This window comes from Balaenoptera physalus (assembly GCF_965194825.1).
Source record: "Balaenoptera physalus genome assembly, chromosome: 21".
Lineage (NCBI taxonomy): Eukaryota > Metazoa > Chordata > Mammalia > Artiodactyla > Balaenopteridae > Balaenoptera > Balaenoptera physalus.
This window is the reverse complement of record NC_138902.1, coordinates 41,283,426-41,307,047: the sequence shown is the minus strand read 5'-3', so window position 1 is coordinate 41,307,047 and position 23,622 is coordinate 41,283,426. Positions and strand designations below refer to the sequence as shown.

At 37.2% G+C, this 23,622-nt stretch overlaps 1 protein-coding gene and 1 long non-coding RNA gene across 2 annotated transcripts in view; both read left to right on the top strand.

The window, feature by feature from the left end:
- LOC309651390 (uncharacterized protein) overlaps positions 1–23,622 on the top strand; it is a 797,009-nt gene that overhangs the window by 428,401 nt on the left and 344,986 nt on the right. The gene's annotated exons all lie outside the window — the stretch shown is intronic.
- LOC309651410 lies at positions 8,184–16,317 on the top strand. The gene is made up of 2 exons (XR_014258105.1): positions 8,184–14,190; positions 14,516–16,317. It is a non-coding gene; the product is annotated as an uncharacterized lncRNA (long non-coding RNA).

Here is a 23,622-nt window from a genome sequence, read left to right as displayed (position 1 = left end):
CTGCCAATAGTTGATGCTGTCAGATGTTCTCACCTTATGTTGTTTCTTTATAATGAAAATGTTATTGTGTGACTAATTCTAGTGAATTATTAAAACTAAGATGGTCATGGGAATCCCAGATTTATAGCCAATTGGTCAGAAATGCCAATGGCCTGGGTACCCCCAAAGTACAACTGGGGTCTGAAATAAGGGCATTCTTGTTGGAGACTGTGCCCTTTATCTTGTGGGGTCTGCAGGTGGTCACTGGCAGAACTGGATTGCATTACACCCCAATTTGGCTTTTAAGAGAATAATGGGCCCTAATGATTGGCCAATATTCTCAGGATCTGAAAAGCCACAGCATGTGGTAACTAAGAGCTACTGCACCTGAATGTAATATAACAGCAATGGTGGTAGTAAATTAATTTTTTAAAATCAGTTGCACAAGTTCAAGATAAGAAGGAGGTGATTTTGAAGGCTTCTGTCTTATATCCCTGATGGGCTTTGCTTATTTCAGGGGTTCCTTTCACATATTTTTTGGAAGAGTTCTCTAGCTGCCCTTCATGTCTCACTCCTTTACAAGATTCTCCAGGGGGAGCCTGTCCTGACCCCAGTTCAGTGTGCATTGATATCTGATTGGTTTCCCCATGCCAGGCTAGCTAACAAGCCATCAGACTGGTTTTTGTTTTTGTTTTTGGTTTTTTTTGCCACGCCATGTGGCTTGTGGGACCTTAGTTTCCCCACCAGAGATGGAACCCGTACCGCCTGCAGTGGAAGAGCGGAATCCTAACCACTGGACCACCAGGGAATTCCCCAGACTGGTTCTTACTATTAAAACTTTCCAGGAGCTCCCCTGACTTTAGGAGACATTTGAATTGCTGTCATAGGACAAAGATCCTTCATAATTTGGATCCTGCTTATTTTTCCAGAGTTACCTTTCTATTCTCACTCAAACTGCAGTGTTCCTATACTGAATTTAAGTTTTTCAAATGACCCATCCTTTTGTCAAAATAAGTGGTTTTATCTGCACAAAATGTTCTTCACTCACTTATTTCCCTAGATACGAATATACAAAGTAGCTGGTAAATACTCTAATTTTAAGTTAGAGGTAGGTAAATAGGTGACTTTACTTAGTAATTGCTGAGGGTTATGAGTTTTAAATAACCTATACAATTATGGACTTTCTATAAGTTTCAATTTTCTGTGATTATTTTAAAAATACATTGATTTAGTGAATAAATACCTAAAATTTGAAAAACTATAAGGTAAATCCCAAAGTTCTCTGAAATATATCATAGCTAGAATTTGAGTTACACTTTCCAACAAGACAAAAAATATTTCCAAGTTATTACTCAGTCAATACTGCTTATAGGTTGTTATCCAGGTGTGTGTGTGTGTGTGTGTGTGTGTGTGTGTGTGTAGAGTCTAGTAAATGTCCTCGAGATGATATGATGGGTAGAGGGATTTGCTCTCTTTTTTTCTAACATTAAAGCCCTGGGTATCCCCATGGCTATGCATGAGGAAGGCATCCCTGTGGCTATGTGTGAAGTTTAAAAGCTTTATTCTTGTTTTGTAAGTTTCTTTAAGCATAGCAACATTCAGAGATGAACCTAAAAGCAAAATAACTTTTAAGCTTGGAGTTCTGCTATGAAGATTACTTTCTTTGGTAAAGAGAATACACAATAGCATCTGAAAACAGGTCTCCACAGGCACATTTTAGGATTTGAAAGACTTTCTTTTTTTTTCTTATTCTCAGAAAGGCTGTTTAGAAGCCTAAATAACTAACTTTAGTGAAAGAGAAAAAGAGCTCACCAACTTTGGAAAGTAGGAAAAGTACCTTACATTTCCTGTCTTCCATCCACGACTCAGCTGACAGAATGAATGATAGCCATACCACCTAGGATCAAAATCGCTAATTTTCTAAATACCAATTTCTAGGTATTTAGACAACAACAAACATTTTCAACACATCAGTTTGTCATATTAATTTAACACATTTTGTGGCTTTCTCATCCATATTCATTCTGAATGTATTTTTCTCCTTTACTAAATTTGACACCTCCTATGTACCCCTTCAGATCCTTTGGTCGTTCTCACCTGACTCTTACTTCAGCTATTGTGTGTGTGGGCTCCAGTCACTTTTTGACAGCATCTTTCCCTGTTTCCATACTGCAGCACATCTTACATTCTACCCCCAACCCATCTCGGTTGATGTGAAAATTTATAGAAGCCTTCTCTGTTCTCATGCATGCACAGCCCAGAGATGGAGGTGAGTTAATATTACACAGGGTATTTAACATTGATCAGTAGAGAATGTGGCCTAATAAAGAAATGATCACCTCTTTCTCCACCCTCTATGAAGGACAATTTTAAGGTGTATTACACATTGCTTCTCTGATGGTCCTAAAAGAACAAGCAACTAGTTTCCGACAGGAAAGGCCAACTCACTGAGACAACATTGTCGTGGCTCTCCTGTTCCCCTTTCTCTTCTTAATTCCCTTTTCCCAGGATGATATTCCCCCCATTTTCCCCTTACATATACATTTATTTCAGGCTCTTATTTCTAGGAGACCAAACTAAAATATTCATCATTGCATCTGATAAATCATTATGTATTTTAAGTTTTACTTATTAAAAAAATTGCAAACCTGTCTTCCTCGTCTATTCCCAGGAACACTGCTTGTATCAGAGCTTTGGTTCAGAGCCTCCTTATTTCTGACAGTAGCCTCCTGGTTTCCCTTTAACACACTCCCCAGATTCTTTTCATTACCATCAACGTTATCTTTCAAAAACTGCAAACCCTGCCCACACCTCACTGCATCTACTGTACTCTGATTAACATTGTAGACATTTAGCATGGTAAACCAGTCAATGGCTGCTTCTCTAGCCTCATGCCCTGTTCTCAGGCATGTAGATATTATGTTTGCAGGTAACAAACACTTATAGAAAGATAAGATGGGGTTATTTCATAAATAGTCCTCTTTGCTATGGTAGGTAACTGTTAATCAGGAGACATACGTATACACTTGGCAACATTTGTGTGCACCTCTGTGCACATGGCCGTAGGAGTATCACCCCCTGTCTGGTATACTCGTCAGCCTCAAAACATAGTCAGATATTACTTGCTCTGAAAAATTGGCCCTGATCACCTCACTTGACGTAGATTTAAGCACTCCTTTTTCTGTACTGTTCTGTACCTGCTCTTCCATCTGTTATATCACAAATCCTTTTTTATCTTCTTCCAGATATTTGTTGAGTTGAATTGTGTGTGTTCACCATCAAACTGTTTAAAAAATATTTTTCTTTGTTAGTACATTGCTATGCCAGTAGTTTACGCATATTTTATAAGCACAGGTTAACTCTACATCTGTCTGGCGTACTTCCTAAGAAATTACTTTCTACGTGTGGTAGGTGCTTGCATAAAATGACATGTATTAAACCTCTTGTTGTCCATTGTGCTAAAAATTGAAAAGAAGTGACAAGTAAGGGAGAGCCCTATACAGTCAATTATATCTAACATTGCCCTTTAGAGTTTCTCTATAAGCAATGGCGAGAGGCCAAGCATACATGACACACTGAGAAAGTGTCGTGGCGTTATCACAAAACCGGTAATATAAGTAGTATGAGCAGTAAACAATCCAGAGAAAGATTTAAATAATTCAGAGGAAGGAGGTATTGATTTTTACTGGGGTGTTTTGAAAGGTTTATAATTGAGGGGTAACACAGGCTATTTTATTGATGTTGCAGAATTAATTCAAAAATCCAAAAGCAGTATCCAACACGTGACAGAACTGTTAATACTTAGTACACATTGGTACATAAAAGATATATACCATGATAGAAGGGTCAGAGGAATTCAAATAGAGTAGATCAATAAATCGGTATTGAGTAGAATTCAGTGGATCCTTAATAAGTACTTAAAAGTACTGAACTACGATAAATCTATTAAATAACAAGGTGAAATAACATTTTAAATGGTGAAACACTTATTTTATCAGTTATTTAAAGAATTTGATGCTTGCCTACTATTATATTATTATTCAATTTTTTGAGGTTCTGGAAAGTTAAATACACAAAAAAACTATTTAAAAACTTATTGAAACTTCATAAAAGAAAAATTAAACTATCTCTTTTTTTACTGATAACTTGATTACATTTAAAAATAAAACCCAAAGGATATATATAATAAAATTAAGTCGAATTAAGATAGAATGATAAAATATCTTTATATAAGCTGAAAATAAATCATTGCATGTTCTATTTAAAAAATAAGTACCTAGAAACCAAAATTTGAAAATAAAATAAAATCTTGATGAAAGGCATGGAACAAGGTTTGAACAAATGTGAAGAAATTATGTGCAGTTGGATAAAGACATAGTATAAATATACAAATTAAATAAAGTTACAATAAAAGTGTTAAATTTTTAAAGTAGATGATTTTGAAAGTTTATGTAAAAATAAATATATAAGAATTGCCAAGACAGTTATTAAAAAATAATATATGGAAAAAGGTAAACATACTGTGACAGACACTGATAGGTGGCTTCAGAACAACTGATTCCAAATTTCTTTTCCATTAATTGACTTCCACTCTCCTGATTAAACAAATAAGGACTTTTCTAGCCATCACATTCTTAAGTGTATGCATGGTAACTACATCTGCCCAATGAGACAGATCTAAGAAGTAATATTGAGGGGTTTTAGCAAGACATTTCTCTTTGATTAAAGATATGTCCGCAAGTAATATTTAAAATTCTTACCTAATAAACAATTTAGGACAATCAAAAAAATTAAATTAAAAGGTATGCCCAATAATTAAGATCTCCCTTATTTCTTTTTTCTCCACAGTCTATTTTCCCTTTAGATGAGGTAAAGGGAGCACCAAAGTGCTGTCTGCAGATCGCTTTCTGACCTCATGAACTGTGGTTAAAAAATAAAGTTCCACGTGTTTTTATCCCCTGTTATTTGAGGTTTTGTTACTCCATTTATTGTTAATTCAAGAAATATTTATGGAGTTTTAATTAAATGGTAGAAGTATATGAAACTGAAATACTAGTTAGCAAAGCAGAAAAAAAAAAATTTCTGCCTTCACGGAACTTAACCTCTTGCATGAAGAAAAACCATATCTGGCAATTGATGGAGACTCTGTCATCAAAATAATATAGGATAAGGACCTATTTTCAGCCAAGACGGAATAACTGAAATCGAATTCGTCGTTCTGCCTTAAACAGTTAAAAAAGAGTGCAAAGTATGTGAACCAACAGTTTTCAGAATTTGGACAGGGCATGTCAGTGATCCCTGAGAAACAGGAACAAATAAGAGAAATGAAAACATATGATCATGCTACAATCTGTATATTAATGTTCATAGACGCTTTATGGTAAAAACCAAAAACTGGAAAGGAAAAAAAAAATTTCTCCATCAGGTGAATAGATAAACAATTTGTGGTATATCCATAGTACAGGATGCTAGTTAGCAATAAAAAAAAGAATTAACTATTGATACACTCAGTAGCCTAGATGAATCTCAAAATAATTACACTGAGTTAAAGTAGCCACACCAAAAAAGTATGTACTGACATACTGTATGATCCCATTCACATACATTTCTAGAAAATGCAAACTAATCAACAGTAATAGAAAGCATCTAATGGTGCCTTGAGAGTAGGGGAAGTAGAGGGAGAGAGAGGGATAACAGAAGGACATGAGGGAAATTTTGGTAGTGATGGATATATTTGTTATCTCAATTGTGATAGTATCATAAATATATCATTAATGAGGGGGAGGCATAGGTATTCGTTTTCTGGGAAGAGGCAGGGTTCTCCCTGGACCTGGGGTGCCACCTCGTTTTCTTCCTTCTGTGGTCTTGTGTTTCCTGTCATAGCCGCCGGTGGGTGTCATTTGCAGGTTAATGTATTAAAATGAGCATATAGTGAGGCTCAGGTTACTAGAGGTCAAGATGGCGACTCAACCAAATTACAGCTGGATTTTGTTTTTCTCTGTGGTTTCTTCCTTTTGAGGTTTGGTTCTGCAGATGAAGGGAGCACAGTCAGTTCCCATTCGAAGGAGGGGCCGGGGTACAGGGCAGCAACCTCAGCGACAGGTAGTGAAAGCGTACCGTTAATGTCGTTATTAAAATATTAATATATTCTTAACAATGTAGACTTGTAACCCTCAAGTTAATATAGTTCTTTTCACCATGAATTTCTCAGTTTAAATATATAGAAAGTAGCGTAGAATATTACGTTACCCAAATTGTCAAATTGATGATGGCAGAGTGAAATACTAATGAAAAACATTTCAGAATCACCCGGTTGGTTGTGTTTGGCATACGTATTATCTCACTCAGTTTTTAAAAAATTTATTAGTTGGTAATATAACAATCAGAAGTTTTAAAATAAACATCTACACTTTGGATTTAATTAAAACTTTAAATGATCTGGGATCCCTCAGCCCACATTCTAGCATGAAAATTTAAAGGACCCGAAGAGCGATACATTCTTAGACTGAAATTTCAGAATTCTATCCTGACACTAAAACAGTATATTTCTCCTTAAACCTGGCCTACAGGCCTCATTTTTAATTCCTGTCTGGTAATTGCAGGCATGGTATTTCAACTATTAAATGTAGGTGTCATTGATCTTTTATTGGAAGGTTTATAGGTACTGAATTAGTAAACTAGCTCTTGGGAAAATTAATCAGTAATTTATAGCAATTCGAACATCATGTAATCATCCCCTCATTATTTGAAATTGTGCAGTGAGAAACATAATCAAAATATACTTTTTGGTATTTTATTTATTTTTATATTTTATAACATTTTTATAATTTACATCAATAATTTATTTTCATTCCTCCAGATATTTTTGAGATTTGAGTTTCATCACATTCATATTTCATAACCAACACTTTGTTCCAAATGGTATTAAGGGACACATAATAGCAGCTCATGAAAAGAAAGAAAAAAGATGAACCAGTTTGCAGGGCAGAAGTTGAGACACAGATGTAGAGAACAAACGTATGGACACCAAGGGGGGAAAACCGCGGGGGCGGGTGGGATGAATTGGGCGATTGGGATTGACATGTAGTGACTGATGTGTATAAAATGGATGACTAAGAAGGACCTGCTGTATAAAAAATAATAATAATAATAAATAAAAAGGAAAGAAAAAGACTTGCGTAACTCATTAAGAGAAGTTAGGACTGTGAGAAGTCCTTCTACATACAGACTTGATATCGTTCTCAAACCGGAAGCACAGCACCATAGAGAGCGTTTCTGGGTGTCAGGATGCTGAGAGGTGGGTGTTACTGGCCGGCTGGCCTTCTGTGAACAATCAGGGTGGCCAGATCTCTTACAAAGCCATGTCCATTATAACAAAGAATTACCTCTGTTCAGCAGAGCTTGTGAATGCCCTGAATATCTTAAGACGGTGCTTTTCAGTCATTACTATGTTTAATGCATCATCTGCAGATCTTGTTAGATTATCATTTCTAACCAGCTCTCAGGTGAGACCTATGTTGTTAATCCTTAGACTGCACTTTGAGTCACCAGTCAGGGGTCATTAACGTATGTGAAAACCTACTTATAAATTTTAGAGGTAAGAAACTAGTTCTGTTTTGCATATAAATGCAAACTCTTTTTGACAGGGTTCTTATGTACTCTGAATTTCCCAGGAATGCGAATACCTGACAAATGGAAGAAAGATTGTACTTTGTTCAGACTTTACCAAAGATTGTGTCATTTCAGAAAAATTACATCGTCAACAACAGCAATGCTGCCGCTTCTGTTTGTAATAAAACACACTGTGTGGGTCTGGACAGGAGCTGCCACAACACTAGTCATTCTTCCTGCGAGTGAGAGCATGTGACTATTTCATTAGGTCTGATAGGCAGTTGTGCCTACAGACTTGCATATTAAAATTCTCGTTGTATGATAAATTCCTTTTATTTTTCTTTATATTATAATTACATGGATTTTTTAAAAACTATGTGTATATATACATTTTTCTATAAATTTTATTTCTTAATAGGAAATGGAGTATAAAAAAGTATTTTTGCATAAAAGTGGGGCATTGAGTTTCAGAGAGCCAAAACCCACTGTCTAATGCAGAGGATTTTTGTTGTTCTGCTCTGTTTTGTCTTTCTAATTCTTTAAATAATTGGATTTAAAATATAATAAACCTACCGATTAAGGTTTTGTCTTATCAGGGTACCTCTCTAAATTCCCCAGCAATTAGTACAGAGGTGTTTTCCCCTAGGCTCTTTTATTGAATGTGTTACCAAGCAAGGGTTCACTGCCAGACATGCATAGCAGCCAAGGCCATGGCAGCAACTTCTGAGAAAAGAGCTTTATTCTGAGGTCGACAACCAAGGAGACAGAAGACAAGGCTCTCAAATCTATCTCCTCTATTCAGGGTTGGGGCTAAATTTAAGGGTTTAGGGGAATTTCACACTTGGAAGCTGATGGGCTAGTCTTGAATCAGTTCATCTGGCTTCTGCTGGAAGCCAGATTTTCCTTATTGAAGGACTTGTTGCTTCCTAAAGGGCTCAGGTGGCAACATTTCTATTCTTTAAGTTCCGTAGACTGAAGATTCTTGGTTTGGTGGGTCATCCAGGAGACGTGGGTTCCCCTCTTACACATGAGCAGGGCTGTCTCTGCAAAATAATGCAAGGCTTTGATTAATCAACAACCTGTTTAAGGGGACAAAACCAAGTTTAAGCTTGTCAGTGTTTTAAGTGCTATTTCAAAAGGACCAGAAGTATTGGCGTCACCTGGGAGTTTTTTCTTTTAGAAAAGCAGAATCTCAGGCTCCACCCACATCTCCTGAGTCCTAATCTACATTTTACCAAGATGTCCAGGCAGTTTGTATGCACAGTAACATTTGAGATACACCGCCCTACCCTAAATACTGGTACCAGCAGCAGTCCTGGCCCCCTCTCTCCATTTTGTGCACCGGAATCTGCAAAGCTTATGTAGTTCAGCCTGCATCTTCTGCATCTTGGCGTGTTACTGTATCCCATCATTCCCTGAATGTGAAGGAAGTCTGCAGCATGGGTTATCTTCTCTTTTATTTTGGGCAAGTTGGAGATCGTTGTTTCCGTAGGGAGGAAACTGGGAGATGGTAGGGGCAGTAACAGGGTGGCAGGGAGGGGCTGTCAGGTGGGCCTAACATGTCCCGTAAGAACACAGTGATGGAGCCGGGCTGCACCCCTGCCTCAGGGAGGCTCTCGCCTCCGCCAGCAGCCCTGGCCCTGTTGATTACTATCGCTTCTCCAAGCAACAGCAGGACACAGAAGTGGACAGTTTACCCAGGTTCATGTTTCCTTTCTTGTAGGAGATTTTCTCTTATAAAGAAATAGTTTTTTTGGTCCCCTTTAAAAATTTGACATACAGGGTTTGAGTAAATCTTTCCTCCCCCATTTCCCCTCTCCAACTCGCTAAGGATGAGTGCTAAACCTGTATCACCACATCTAAGCAGACTTCACTGCAATAATCCTCAGTCACATAGGGCCTTTAATTGAACTAGGAATTCCTCCCTTAGGCTGTACTTGCCCTCAAAGGAAACCAATCTTCCTTAATACCCAAGACACAGAAATTTCTCATGACACTAAATAACGGGAGACTTTACCTCACCCACAATAAAACAAAACAAACAAAAAAGCACTAACTTTAGTGATTCTAAAGTACTTTCCTCTGTCCACTTTATCATAACGGGGGAATACATGGGAAGAGGCTGTCCTCAAGGCGAGTTTAAGGTAATTTTCTGGAGCGATCTCTGTGAAGAACAAGGGGAAAGCTGTCTCTACCTGGTACGGTCCGCTAAAGAGTTAAATACAGGAGAATGTCAAGGACAAAGGGGATGGGTGCTACCTGCAAAGTTTGAGGTTATCGTCTAATTTGAGACTGGATCAGAAATAAGGATTCCTGACTCTCCATCAAATTCTTCCTGGAATTTAGGTTTAATGTCCTTTATATCAACTTTTATATCAACTTGAAATCTCTTGATTATCCTCAATAGTGACTAGATAGGAATGAGGAAAAGCTAATGGACAGGAAAATATTATTTGTCAATTTCCATTTCCTGAATTCTTTTGAGGAAAACTTTCCATTATTTCTAAGTTTTTTGCATGTTTGTTTTTGTTTTGTTTTTATTCCTGTTTTTGTTTTATTTTGCTTCCCTAAATCTCTCCTATTTAAAACCTGAGAAATAAAGAGGTTTTAGCCATACTTCTAAGTAATCATTTAACTCAAATTTCACTCAAAATATGTATGCATTTGTGGTTCACAGCTGTTAGTCAAGCAAGGCTCACGCAGGCTGCTGCTGACTGTAATACACACATTGTGGTTGTGATTACACATCTGGCAGTACAGTTTGTTCAGACTGAGCCAACTGACATGTTTTGGTCATCTAGAATCATGCTATCTAATAGCTAAAACATAGGTGATTAAATTGCCCTACAATAACTGTCAAAGAAGTTCTGGAATCATTGATTATGAACAATAATAAAAGGAAAAATACATAGCCTCTTAGTTGTAGCTTCCTACTGCTGTAAATGTGAAGAGGCATTTTATATCCTCAGAGAAAACGTATAGGTGTCAGATTTTTTGGTTGTTGTTTTGCATGCCCCCTACGCATTTCTGAGCCTACCTGAATGTGACACCCTCAAGCTGACTCTTACACCTCCAGTGAAGAGATCCACTGAAATATTGCTCCCTTACAGATATATATAGATATATAGATTTAGAATCTGCTCTATTCTACTGAGTCAATTCCTGTTTATGTCTAGCTAATGTCATGTGTGTCACGAACACTCTAAGACACAGTAGGAAATCCAGCTGTGTTTAAAGGTATGTATGTAGCTATGTATGACCTTCAGGGAGCATGTAAATACCTTGTCAGAGCAATCAGATCCTCCCATTCATACAGCAGGTTCTTGCCTGCGTGCATTAGCCTGTTTGTCCTTGGAATACCTTTTTATCCCTTTTGTAGACGAGACCAGTAATTCATGAGAGAGCTGGGAGTAGAAAACAGTCCTCCCTTTTCCCAGCAGACTATTCTTGCCACTAGGTTATAATGACGCCTTGTACACATAGCCATTTCACTTGCACACTGAAACAGATCAGTATTTTTGATTGAGTTTGACATTTTGAAATGTAACTACAATAGCTTACCCTATAAACAGGAAGTGACTGTAAAACAGATGTTCTTATTTAGGGAGCATGTTACCAAAAGAGCAAAACACTAAATTTGTCCTTGCTGTAATTGTGTCATTTAAACCAAGAGGAAAAAGTCAGAGTCCTAAGACTGAAGAAACCCTGATAGGAAAATTATACCATCATTCAATGTTATAAGGTGTCACCTGAGGGAAGAATGTGATTTAAGCTTCAACACTGCTCCCATGTGATATGAATACCAATCTCCAAATTCTGGTATACAATTACTGAGTTTTGAAATCTTCCGGTATGTATGGAAGTAAAGATTTGTGGGTGGTTTTTAATGAATTAGGGAAAAGACTCATCCTTAAACTCTGGAAGCTAATGACTATGTTTTTAAGTTTTGTTAAAATTAATCCTGTGCATTCATTAATCATGAACTTTTGTCTGTGAAAGTCATGCAAATGATTTTTCATTTGTTTAAAAAGACAAATTTAGCATGAAGGCAGTCAATTCTGAAAGCAAAATTTATCAATTTACCATGAATGTACATGTTGAATGGATTAACTATTGAAAATTGTTTAAATCGTTTTTAGAATGATAAAGCGAGTATTTTCAAGTACTTTATCTTGTGATAATAATTATGACTATCCTGTGATGCCTCCCAAGGTAATCTACACTCAATCACAGCCCCTCAGAAAGGGTGGATACGGGGACCATAGGTGCGCCTAATGGATTAATTTACATGGTCACAGCCGATGGAGTCACGGTGGATGACTGACCCACGTTGGGGCAAAGTATTTGGAATGAGCACGTTGACAGATTTGATCGGTTACGTATCAGAAGCCAAATAGTGTATGTGATTTTTTTAAGGTTATAAGTAACAGTGCCTTTTGGAGAAGCCATAATGACACATGACCAACTGGAGTTGAGATCAGATAGCGCCCATTTGTTTAGAGAGGAAAATGAATCAAACACAGAAGGAAATGCTGTATTGAGAGACTCCATAGCTCTGTTGGAGATAATATAGACTTGGTTCTTACCGCTCAAGAATAAGTCCCAGTGTGATCTGTCTGTACTTAATTTCCAGTTCCTAAATGATGTGGCATCTACTAATTCTTCCTTGTGAAAAAAAGTAAAAAATAAAAATTTACTCCATTACTTAACTTGACTGGGATAGTATTCTATATGTAATGACTATAATATTCCAAATGTTCTTGAGTCAAACACATTCAGATATGTATTTTCAAAACTGTATTTCTAGAACTGACTTTAATTTTTAACTTTGATTTTGCCTAATGGCAGATAATTTAATCTAGACACTTGAGCTTTCAATTAAATAGTCTTCTCAGGATATATAAATTAATGATAGTCAATTTAGGAACTTCGTTTTAGTATTACCTGCTATTCTTGTCATTAATGTCCTGCAGAGAAGCATGGACCTACCAAAGTAGCCTCCACAAGAATGTACTTAGGGAATTGGGCACATGCCAGCGGTGGGCATTAGAATGCACCAGAGATTCATCATATTTCTGAATAAGGGGGTTCTGGGCTGGCATCAGCCACTGATTTTCTCATCACTTTGGAAGGAAGATGTATCATACTGGCCCATACAAGTGAGTCATTCTAATTTGCTGGGTGCAAACTCTGATTTCCCTGGCGTATTTGGCTACATATTTTATCTACTCTGAGGTAGTGACATTATGGTGCATTTCTCTAATGTGCTACTCCTTGATTCAGGGGATGATGAGACACATTTCAATTACTACTAGCTTCTAAGTTCATCAGGAAAAGTTAGACTTCTTTTTCAGGTACTTAAAAAGCACAGAAATCATAAGGAAAGGGATTATCAAGGGCCACCTCTCATATGTAGTTGCAACATAACCTTCTTGGGTATTCTCATCAGACAGTGAAATGGAATTTTTCTATTATAGTTCCTCACTTAAAATTCTCTTTTCTCAGATAATCCCTAAAATTCGGAGATCTTTCTTATCTCACAAGATTTTATTGGTTACACTTGCAGTATCGGAATGGAGTCTTTGATCCCAAGGAACTTGTTATTTTATTCTTCCCGTATTTCCTGTATTTATTTATAAAGTATCAGAAAACCATTAAGCATCAATTAATTGAAAAGCTAAAAGACATTATAAAACCACTAATGAGCTGTATTCAGGAGTATAAAATTGTAACAAAACGATGTGTATGTTCTGACTTTTGTAGAGGTATGTATAAGCAACCACCCCATCAATGGCAATAACCAAAAGAGGGGAGGATTTAAAAAAAAACGTATTGAATATAAGGGAAAGATTAAGAATAATGAGAGGAAATGAGAAACAGCAGCTGTTGCCATTTATGTTGGGATAATCTTTATAAGAATAAAAGGTGGACAGAAGTTTTGATTGTCCTTCAAACTTCTTATCTATTGCCATAGATTTCAGCAATAATCATCCCATGACCACAGTGGGTAGTGATAGCCATTTAGTGAAATAAATCAGAGCAGTACATAAGCATCTTACTTGCTTTTGTGTTCTAGTCTCAGGAAGCAAATTGCCTGAACATCTCACGTTATTTTTCACTCCACCTTACTTGTTCACCTCTCCACCCTCTGCAGACATTCTGGGTTCTGAGGCTATTAGAGGAAGCCTAAGGCCAATAGTTCAAAACAAGTAATTTTCATCTATTAAGAAGGGGAAATGGATGAAATATAAACATTTGTTTTGCACCTTTTATTCTTTTCTCTGACTGATTCTTTGTGATAACTATGTACCCTAAACACAGTCATAGACTTAAAAGGGATCACAAGACACTCTATACCTATAATTCATCTCATTAAAGATGCATGATTTATATATTGCCTGTATCTAAAAGCATTCAAGAAATTTAATGCAGCTCAACTGTAAGAAGCATAAACATTATTAAAATTAGGTGATGTAACTAGTAATGGTAAACCAATAATTAATTGGTATGATTATTCTTTCTCACAAGTAGATTTCTATATTCAGGGTTAAAGAGGTTATATCTCTAAAATGCTACAGAAATACCCAATAGAAAAGGAAGGCATCGGGGCTTCCCTGGTGGTGCAGTGGTTGAGAATCTTCCTGCTAATGCAGGGGACACGGGTTCGAGCCCTGGTCTGGGAAGATCCCACATGCCGCGGAGCAACTAGGCCCGTGAGCCACAACTACTGAGCCTGCGCGTCTGGAGCCTGTGCTCCGCAACAAGAGGGGCCGCGATAGTGAGAGGCCCGCGCACCGCGATGAAGAGTGGCCCCCGCTTGCCACAACTAGAGAAAGCCTTCACACAGAAACGAAGACCCAACACAGCCAAAAATAAATTAATTAATTAATCAATTAAAAAAAAAAAAAAAAAAAAGAAAAGGAAGGCATCAAGGGATGTTACAAAAAACCGTAGTTCAGTTATCTGAACTACAATGTAATAGAAATATGTTTTATTAGTATTCTAATAATATGATAAAATATAGGATTTTACATGTTAATTTATAGAATATTTTAACTTTAAAGAACCTTTACCCTCAAAATCTTCTCATTGAAATTACTTTATTAAAAACCAGAAGAATAAAATTTGCTATAAAATTAATTAAAATAGTCAAGAGAGTTTGTGGGAACAGAGACATGTCATTATAAATTATACATAGCCACCTTTAAACTCTTGAAAAATCATGTTTTAAGAGATGACTTCCCGATAATATGACTCAAGATTGATCATCATTCTCTTTTTCAAAAGAAATTATGAACGTTCTAGAGCATGTTGAGAGAATTTTAACAAGGTTTCAGTATGTAGTGCTAATTCAGACAATGTTGAATCAGTTGCAAATGTGGTGAATTTCTGTTGCTGTTTTTGTAGGGTCAGAGAAAAGAAACTGAATGACTTCAGGAATCAAATAGCCTGAACCTGTTATCGTTCACATTAAATTCCTTTTTGTGCATCACTCAGAGCTGATATAATTCTTCTACTATTATACACAGGTTGGGAAAGAAAATGCTGCTTCCTGGTAGCTCCAGGCAAGGTCCGGAATCTGGTCAAGGTAAAGTGGGCTTAATAAATTGCAGTCCACTTACAAGTTTCCCATCTTTAAAATTCTTCATGAACTTACTTCCATATCTTACCTGGCCTCCCTTTATTTACTTTGTAAGAAGGAGTAGATAATATACCAACTTCTTTCCCTGTTTTCTTCTCTGGCCTCTTTGCATTTGGTACGTTCCCCAGAGGCCTCCTGGAAAGACGCTGGCAGTCATTTACATACATCCTCTCTCTGTAGAGGCTGATCTTGGGAAAGACTAATTCTTTTGTCTCTACAGTACTTCCTTCATGGAAAATTCTTTCAAACTTCTTTCTTTCGTCTTCCAGCTTGGTCTTTTTGAACTTTTCTTATTTTTTGTTCCATAAATCCTATCAAAGAGCAGCCAGTCCCAAAGTTAGTTCCATATTATGGAGACTTGCTCAAAATACATGTATCTTGCTTGATGCCTTGATGTTCATAATTCCAAAAGCAACTATACTGTATTTCCAAAGGTGAACTAGGATTCATATGATAGTTGGTGACATTTATCCAGCAGACACAAAAAATAGTACAAGTTTTCTTATAAGCTTTGGGTTAAATGTTCAGTTCAGCCAACACATCAAAAATTTTAAAATGCACATCAGCCCCAAGACTTGTCGCTGAGGAAACAAACCACCAAACCAACTAACCACCACCACCAAAATGCTAGCATGTGGAAAAAGTTGCATAGAGAGAGAGACAGATAGACAGATAGAGATCTATCTAACATACTTATGCATATACACACTTCCCCTTTTTTTTTGTATTAAGTACTTCTCCAAAAAAATGTAAGAAATTTAAAGATTAGTGTTTTCCCTCCATTTCAGTTTTAGAGCTGGTTTGATAAGGAAACTCGTCATCCTCTATAATTATAACAAGGCCAACATATTTGCCGTCCTACAAAGTGCTTCAGCTTCAATGGCTCTATTAAAAATATTATTCAGCCATAAAAAGAAATGAAATGGAGGTATTTGTAATGAGATGGATGGAGTTAGAGTCTGTCATACAGAGTGAAGTAAGTCAGAAAGAGAAAAACAAATACAGTGTGCTAACACATATATATGGAATCTAAGGAAAAAAAAAAAAAAAGGCCATGAAGAACCTAGTGGCAAGACGGGAATAAAGACACAGACCTACTAGAGAATGGACTTGAGGATATGGGGAGGGGGAGGGGTGAGATGTGACAGGGTGAGAGAGTGTCATGGACATATATACACTACCAAATGTAAAATAGATAGCTAGTGGGAAGCAGCCGCATAGCACAGGGAGATCAGCTCCGTGCTTTGTGACCACCTAGAGGGGTGGGATGGGGAGGGTGGGAGGGAGGGAGATGCAAGAGGGAAGAGATATGGGAACATACATATATGTATAACTGATTCACTTTGTTATAAAGCAGAAACTAACACACCATTGTAAAGCAATTATACTTCAATAAAAATGTTTAAAAATAAAAAAAATAAAAAAATAAATAACATGGTGTACTACTATAGGTAATATAGATATTAGTATAATAATGAAAAACTTAAAGATTCTTATGGAATTCAAAAGAGATAGGGACTTTTTTCTCACAAAAGGAATGCCTTGCCATTAAACTCTATCCTAAATCAAACCAAATACCTCCTGTAATATTTGCATAGTCAAATTGAACTTATTTTCCAGGCTTCATGACTATTCAGTAGAAGTATCTAGACTCCATCTCTCAGTTTTACCTCTAAAACCTTTCCTTTCAAAATGCCACATGCGAGATTCTCATTTTGTTAAATGAAAGGATTATAGACCTATGACAGCCCTAATCTACCCTGAGCACTTCTATTGATTTCAACCTCTATTTTTTTCTTTAGCTCTCCATTTTCAGTTTTGCAATCAACTGTGAACTATAGTTGAGGAAAATGAAGACTGGAGTAAGGTATTTTAACATAACCACCTGAGAATCAGGCAGAGCCTGTGATGTCTCAGCCATTGTAATCATGGGCAAATCATGGGCATGTAATTGTGGACAAATGTCATTTTTTTAAACTTACTCTTTCTCTATCACATAAAACCTGGATTTGTTGAAAATTATGAGATTATTCAATGTGTACAGGATTGAGTTATAAGTGCCAAGAAGACTGTAAGTCTCTGGAATGGTCTTGAAACTTCACAAAATCTTCTCCTATAGAACTGAGGACTTCCAATATACATCCCTAATATATACCCCTGGGACTTTATAAGCCTAGTTGTTCTTTGTTTTAGCACACAACTCAAATTTTAACCCAGACCACCTTTGCTGAGTGGGGCATCTTGGTAGACACTAAATAAATAAATATACAAATAAATAAATAAATGCATTTACATAAATAACATTTACACGTATATGTATAAAAAACTTATTTATTTACATTATGTGGATATATATATTTTTATTATGTCACCCCATTAAAGCCCTTGTATTACTTGATCCCAGCTTCTCTCTAACATCATCACTCAGTATATTTCCTCATGCACCCTATATTCCAGGCTATTGGCCTACAGTTTATGTTTTCAAAGAAACATTATATATACTGTCTTGAGTCTTTGCATATTATACTCCCTTTGCCTGAAATATTTGTCCTTCTTTTGCCTGGTTCTTTCCAACTTTCCTTCAAGACTTACCCCGAACTCACCACCAGAATTTGTCTTACTCTGCTTCTTCTGTCCCCATCATCCTGCCCACAAATAAAAAGTTCGCCTGGTTAACGAATAGTATTTTTTATAGTTTTATTTATCTTAAAATAGAGATTCTTCAGTCTTCAAGGTCAAGTAGTCATGTTGCCTAGACAGTAATAACTACTCAAAATGTTAAATGATCAAGTAGTTGAATCAATGAATGTTCTGAAGTCAGTAGAATTTGTTGAAAAAGTAACACCTCAGTTCCTGGCAGACACTGGGAAGTTGTTCAGAAAGCCCATTTTTTATTTTCTGTTGAACATAGTCCTAGCCTATCCTGGCCCAAATTGCTGTATCAGCCCATGTGATTTATTTTAATCAGAGTTGTAGGAGTTATGTATAACACCTCTAGTCATGGCCAACTAAATATTTCCTATATGATCCTCTTCTCTCTTTCTCTTTATTCATCTGCTAGGATTTGATTCATCTCAAATCCCAGGGTAAGTTTGAGATTTTTGAAGTTTATATCTCCTTCTTCTCCTTCCTCTTCTTCTTCTTCTTCTTCTTCTCCTCCTTCTAATACAACAGCCTATTCTAGAATATGTGGAGCCCGTTGCCTCTCCATTCTTGTCACATTTTACTTGGGCAAGATATAAACTTTTCTTGTTACGACAGCTGGCATTATTTAGTTAATACAAACGTTATTATAGAAGCGGGATACTAAATTAAAATTCCTTAAACATGTCTCATTGTTGGTCAGGCAGTGAACTCCTAGGATATTGATAAAAAGATTGGAAAAAGGGAGATCTTTATTATGTAGTGAGGAAACAAATGTTCAAAATGGCATCTGTGATAACTTATGAGGCAGACTACATGCCTACTAAGCCTCCACCTCTAGCAGAAGCGATTGGAAAACAGAACTTAGTAATGTATGTTGGTCGCTACTAACTGCATTTAGCAAAGTATTAAAAGAATGAAATGGCCTCAAGTTATAACTGCCTTATTTGCAAGCAGAAATGAAAGTGAATAGAGAAGGTGCAAACATTTGAGTCCACAGTAGATTAGCTTCTAGATTCCCAAATACTAAGAATAAAATTTTAAAATATTTTGGACATCGAAATCTTTTTGACCCAGTTTTGAAAAAAATCTAAGACTAATGCCATCAGCTTCAAGGTCACCTCTGTTAAACTGAGCAAGAATGGAGACAAGGAAACCATTAAGTAAGAAAACAAGAGACTATGGGAGGCATCTGGAACTGACTAAACAAATATTGCATTTTTGAGGGGATGTTGTTGTCAAAGAAGCTGCAATTCTAAACTAAAAAAGAAAACCTTTGACAATTAGACTATTCTGGTCCAAAAAGGTTAGCAATAGGCAGTTGGCTGCAAAAATGATAGCCTCCAAGGAGGCGTCCTTCTCAACCTCACCTTTGTCGTGGCCACCGAAGTTGATGAATAAGTAAAATCCTTCCAGCTGGTGGAGCCAGGACAAGGAGGTCACTGAAAGCAGATCCATGGTCTAGTCAAGGCCTTGCCATTGTGATGCTGCAGGCTGCCCCCTGCCTGACCTGTGCCGTTAAGAGCTGTGTCTCTCCCATTTGTTTCTTTTGTGCATTAGAGTTGTCGTTGTGGTTGTGATGCATCTTCTCTATTATATATCTGTTTTTAGATAAATTGTCTTTTTAATTTACAGATCCCCTTAGCTCAAAGAGCAACATGTAGATTTGAGCCAGTGGCTAAATGGGGTTTGGGAGAGGGGGTGAGTGCGATATGTGTTAGCGCAAAAAAAAAAGATAAACAGCTACTTGGTGAGCAGAAGGGCAGAGTATGACAGAAAATGGCTGGAAGTTTTCATGTCCTTATTTTTTGGACACACAACTACATCTTATTTTTCATTCTTTTTTTCATATGTCCTTATGTCTAAATTCTGGCAAATAAATTATGAGTAGGTGGCATATTCCACTTTTAGCTAAAACACCTTCTCCCACACATGCATACAAAATAAAATATAATAAAGTAAAATAAAATAAAATAGTAAGATAAAAATTTTCCGTGCAGTCGTCTACTTATTTTTTCCTGTAACTTGACTGGCGCTAACACTCAGAGTCACGTGGAAACCACTGATATGTGAAGATGGCAGCTCCGTGTCAGCTTGGGTCTCCGAGTGGACAGGCTTGAAGAAATGCCTCCTTCACATGTCCCAGTGACCTCACCCAGCACATGCTGGATAGGACCTTACCTGAGCAAGAGAGAGACTTTTATTATGTTAATCACTGAGGTCTGGGGGTGATCTGTTTCAACAAATAGCATTATTTTAATTAACAGAGTAACTTTCAATTAAATCCCAAATTTAACATGTTACTTTGATGGAATAACTCAGTAAAAATATATAATCTCTCAAATACCATTTAGTGTCCTTCTAAAGATGATTTTATTTTCATGCATTTCAGTCCTCTTTATACTTAAAATGCATATACATTTCTCAACTACAAAATGTGCCCGTCTTTCCTGCTGATCTGACCTGGGGATCACACTTCTGCTAGTCTCTCCTCCTAGCTGCTACATCAGTGTATTTACCCTAGGGCGGCTTTCCTATAACGCTTTTTGGGTCTAAAAGAAGAATTTCTGTTTTTCCTGTTTTGAAAATGATAACCCTGATTAATTCATTTCAGTTTCTCATATTCCCTGTGAATCATCAAGGAGGTGGCTAAAAATAATCTATATATCTAAATAAACTACATTAACATTTTCAAAATATTTTCATATAGAATATTTTATTTGATATGCACATGAAATCCTGTGTCAGAGGCGAGGCCACTGCTATTAGTCTCATTTTACTAATAAAGTGAAAGCCTGGGAGTTGTTGAGTTGTAGGTCATCCAGCTGGTGTCTGGCTGACTCTGGTCTTCAGATTCCTAGTTCGGGGCACTTTTAACCTCAGCAAAGTGCCATCAGTTTGTAATCTACCACAGCAATCACTGCCGGTTTCTTTTCTTGTTCTCTTTTTTAAATTCATTCCTGAGGTCAGAGAAAGTATACTATATCCGTGTACTTTTTAGCACCCATCATAGTTTGTCAAACATCACAGACCCCGCTTTTAAAAAGAGTTGATTGGATAATTATTTCTAAGCTTCATCTCAGTTATTTATTTATTCATTCATTCTTTCTTTCATTTTTCTGTGAGGAGTTACTCTTGACCTTCCTGACCATTCACAGCTATCTTCTCTCTGGGGAGTTTATTTCCACATACAATGCTTTATAAATGAAAATTTTTATCAGTTTATTATTCCTATCTGTTATTATTACCAAATACTTGGAAACAGCATTAAAGGGGAGGAAGTTACACTTCAATATGATTTGTATAATTGTGTATCCGTAGCCTTTGAATAAAACTTGGAAGAATAATGTGGAAATTTTTCCTACACTTGATGACTTAATGCAAATACCTAGAAAAGTAAGCAAGCTAATATCAGCCTTTATAACTATTATGGAAAGACATGTATATTATTAGATAATTTGTTATTTCTTATCATTCTATTGCTTACTAATTAGTTGTTGATCATATCTTGTAAAAATGTAAACATGTCTTGTCTGTGTATCATGTGTCTGGGTTTATGTGTTTAGGGGGAGGAGGGGGTCATACTGCCACCCTCACGGGATTGATTGACAGATGAAATGAGAACCACGTGAGAAAAGGATGTTACAAACAATACAGTGATCTCATGTTGTCACTGAATAGTTTTCAGATACACAAAGAAAAGTGTTTTAGTTAAATTTTCAGAATCATTAGAAGGGGAAGAGAAAACAATAAAAAATAATGATATCATAGAAGATTGGATTAGGGGAGTCACATTGGAGGAGAGAAGGTGGGAGCAGGGGTCCCCAACCTCAGGCAGCTGAAGGATGCCGGTCTGCGGCCGTTAGGGACCGGGCCGCACAGCGGGAGGTGAGCGGCGGGAGAGCGAGTGAAGCTTCGTCTGCCTCTCCCCATCGCTCCCCATCGCTGGCGTCACGGCCTGAGCCATCCCCCCCCAGTCCATGGAAGAACTGCCTTCCCCGAAACCGGCCCCTGGTGCCAGAATGGTTGGGGACCGCTGGGTTAGTGGGAGACTTCTCTGCTCACCGCCACCAAGGCTTTCTTTGAACAACTTGGTGCTGTGGACGCTTGTGTTATTGGGTCATGCCGCAAGCTTTAGGCCAAATGGGATATGAGCTGCTCTTTTTAATGGGCTCTTAAGACTTGTGAGGATCTCGTGAAAGTCAGGCCACATCATTTTCCCCAGGGAAGCCAGACAGGAAAACTGTTAGTCCATCTGAAATAAGTGGTTCCAGTGTAACCTTGTAGCCAGGGAGCTACCTCTAGGCCAGAGAAAGTCCCAGAACGGAGCAAAGTGTTCTCAGGCAGAATAAATGCTGCCAGTGGGGTAGCGGACCCACTCCCTTCTCTTCAGTCACTCCTAACCCATGCGCCTGAGAGAGAACTGCTGTCTGCAGATTCCCCTAGCTCATCCCTTAGTCTCATAACCCCGAGTGATCTGGAATTGCCTCCTTCACTTCTCACCACAGCCCTGTGATTCCTGTACTGGTAGCCTCCTCCTTCAGGCAGGCAAGTTGAGTTTAAAGTCGTAGCTGCTTTCAAGAAAAGGTAACAGCAAAGCTAATAATGGGAGGAGGTGAATTTGAATAGAGTTCTGTGTGGCCCCCTGAGTTACTCTGTTCTTCACTGCATGCTTTTCCCTAACGACATCGCATATAAACGCTTTTCAGAGAAGGAAACTGAAACTTGGAGGGATTAACTTCTGAGCACTGTCATGGCCTATACCTGGCTTCCCAGGTCGTGGACCTTTCTCTTCAGTTTCTAAACCCGACGTTCTTTCCACTGTACCACTCTCTGCTTTAAATTGACATTTTAATAAGAAAAAAGGGTAATTATGTGGAGCGACAGAGGTTAACTAAACTTATTGTGGTGATCATTTGGCAGTATATACATATACCAAATCATCGTGTTGTACACCTTAAATTAATACAACGTTATATGTCAATTATAACTCAATAAAACTGGAAACAAATTTTAAATAAAAAATTCAGTAATTGTCATTTTACATCAAGTTGACATGAGAATTGGTAATGTTCCCAGTGTTATTTTGCTTGTGTATTATTGTAGACACTAGAAATTCTGGATCTAAGCCTTAGTTATAATATAAGCCTTTAAAAATATTTTAACTTCTATGACTAGGATTTTGGGTTTGATGTTTAAAAAAATCTGCAGTGTTATCCGTATAATTTTTTATCCAAAACATAGGAAACCTCATCAGTTTGATCCTTTTAACTCTGTTTTTAAGTCAAAGTGTCAGTTAGTGGAAGTACATATAATAGAGTTCTCCTGTCATATTTTTCTAATGATTTTTCATGTCAACAAACCATGTATTAATTCTTTGTGCTGTTTAAAATAGTAGCATGAAAATATTTCTAGCTTTATCTTATGGCAAAGTGCCATAACATGGGCTTATTCCTGAGTAGCCATATGGCAATGGTGCTGCCATCTGCTTCTCCTGATACTCCTTTTCCTGGCAAACCTCGGACGCATATGGCTGCTTTGTGTCTCTCTGTGTACATCACCAGGAGACGCAAAATCAATACCTACACTTTTCCCTGCAAACAACTTTTTGTAATTACTCAGAACATGAAGACAATTTTCTTTTCTGTTGACCATCTTCTTCCTCTAGTTTTCACACACCTGCCTTGTAATAGAAGCAGAAACAATTTGATTTCAGGAATATGTGGAAGCTGTCAGGGCAAGCTGTC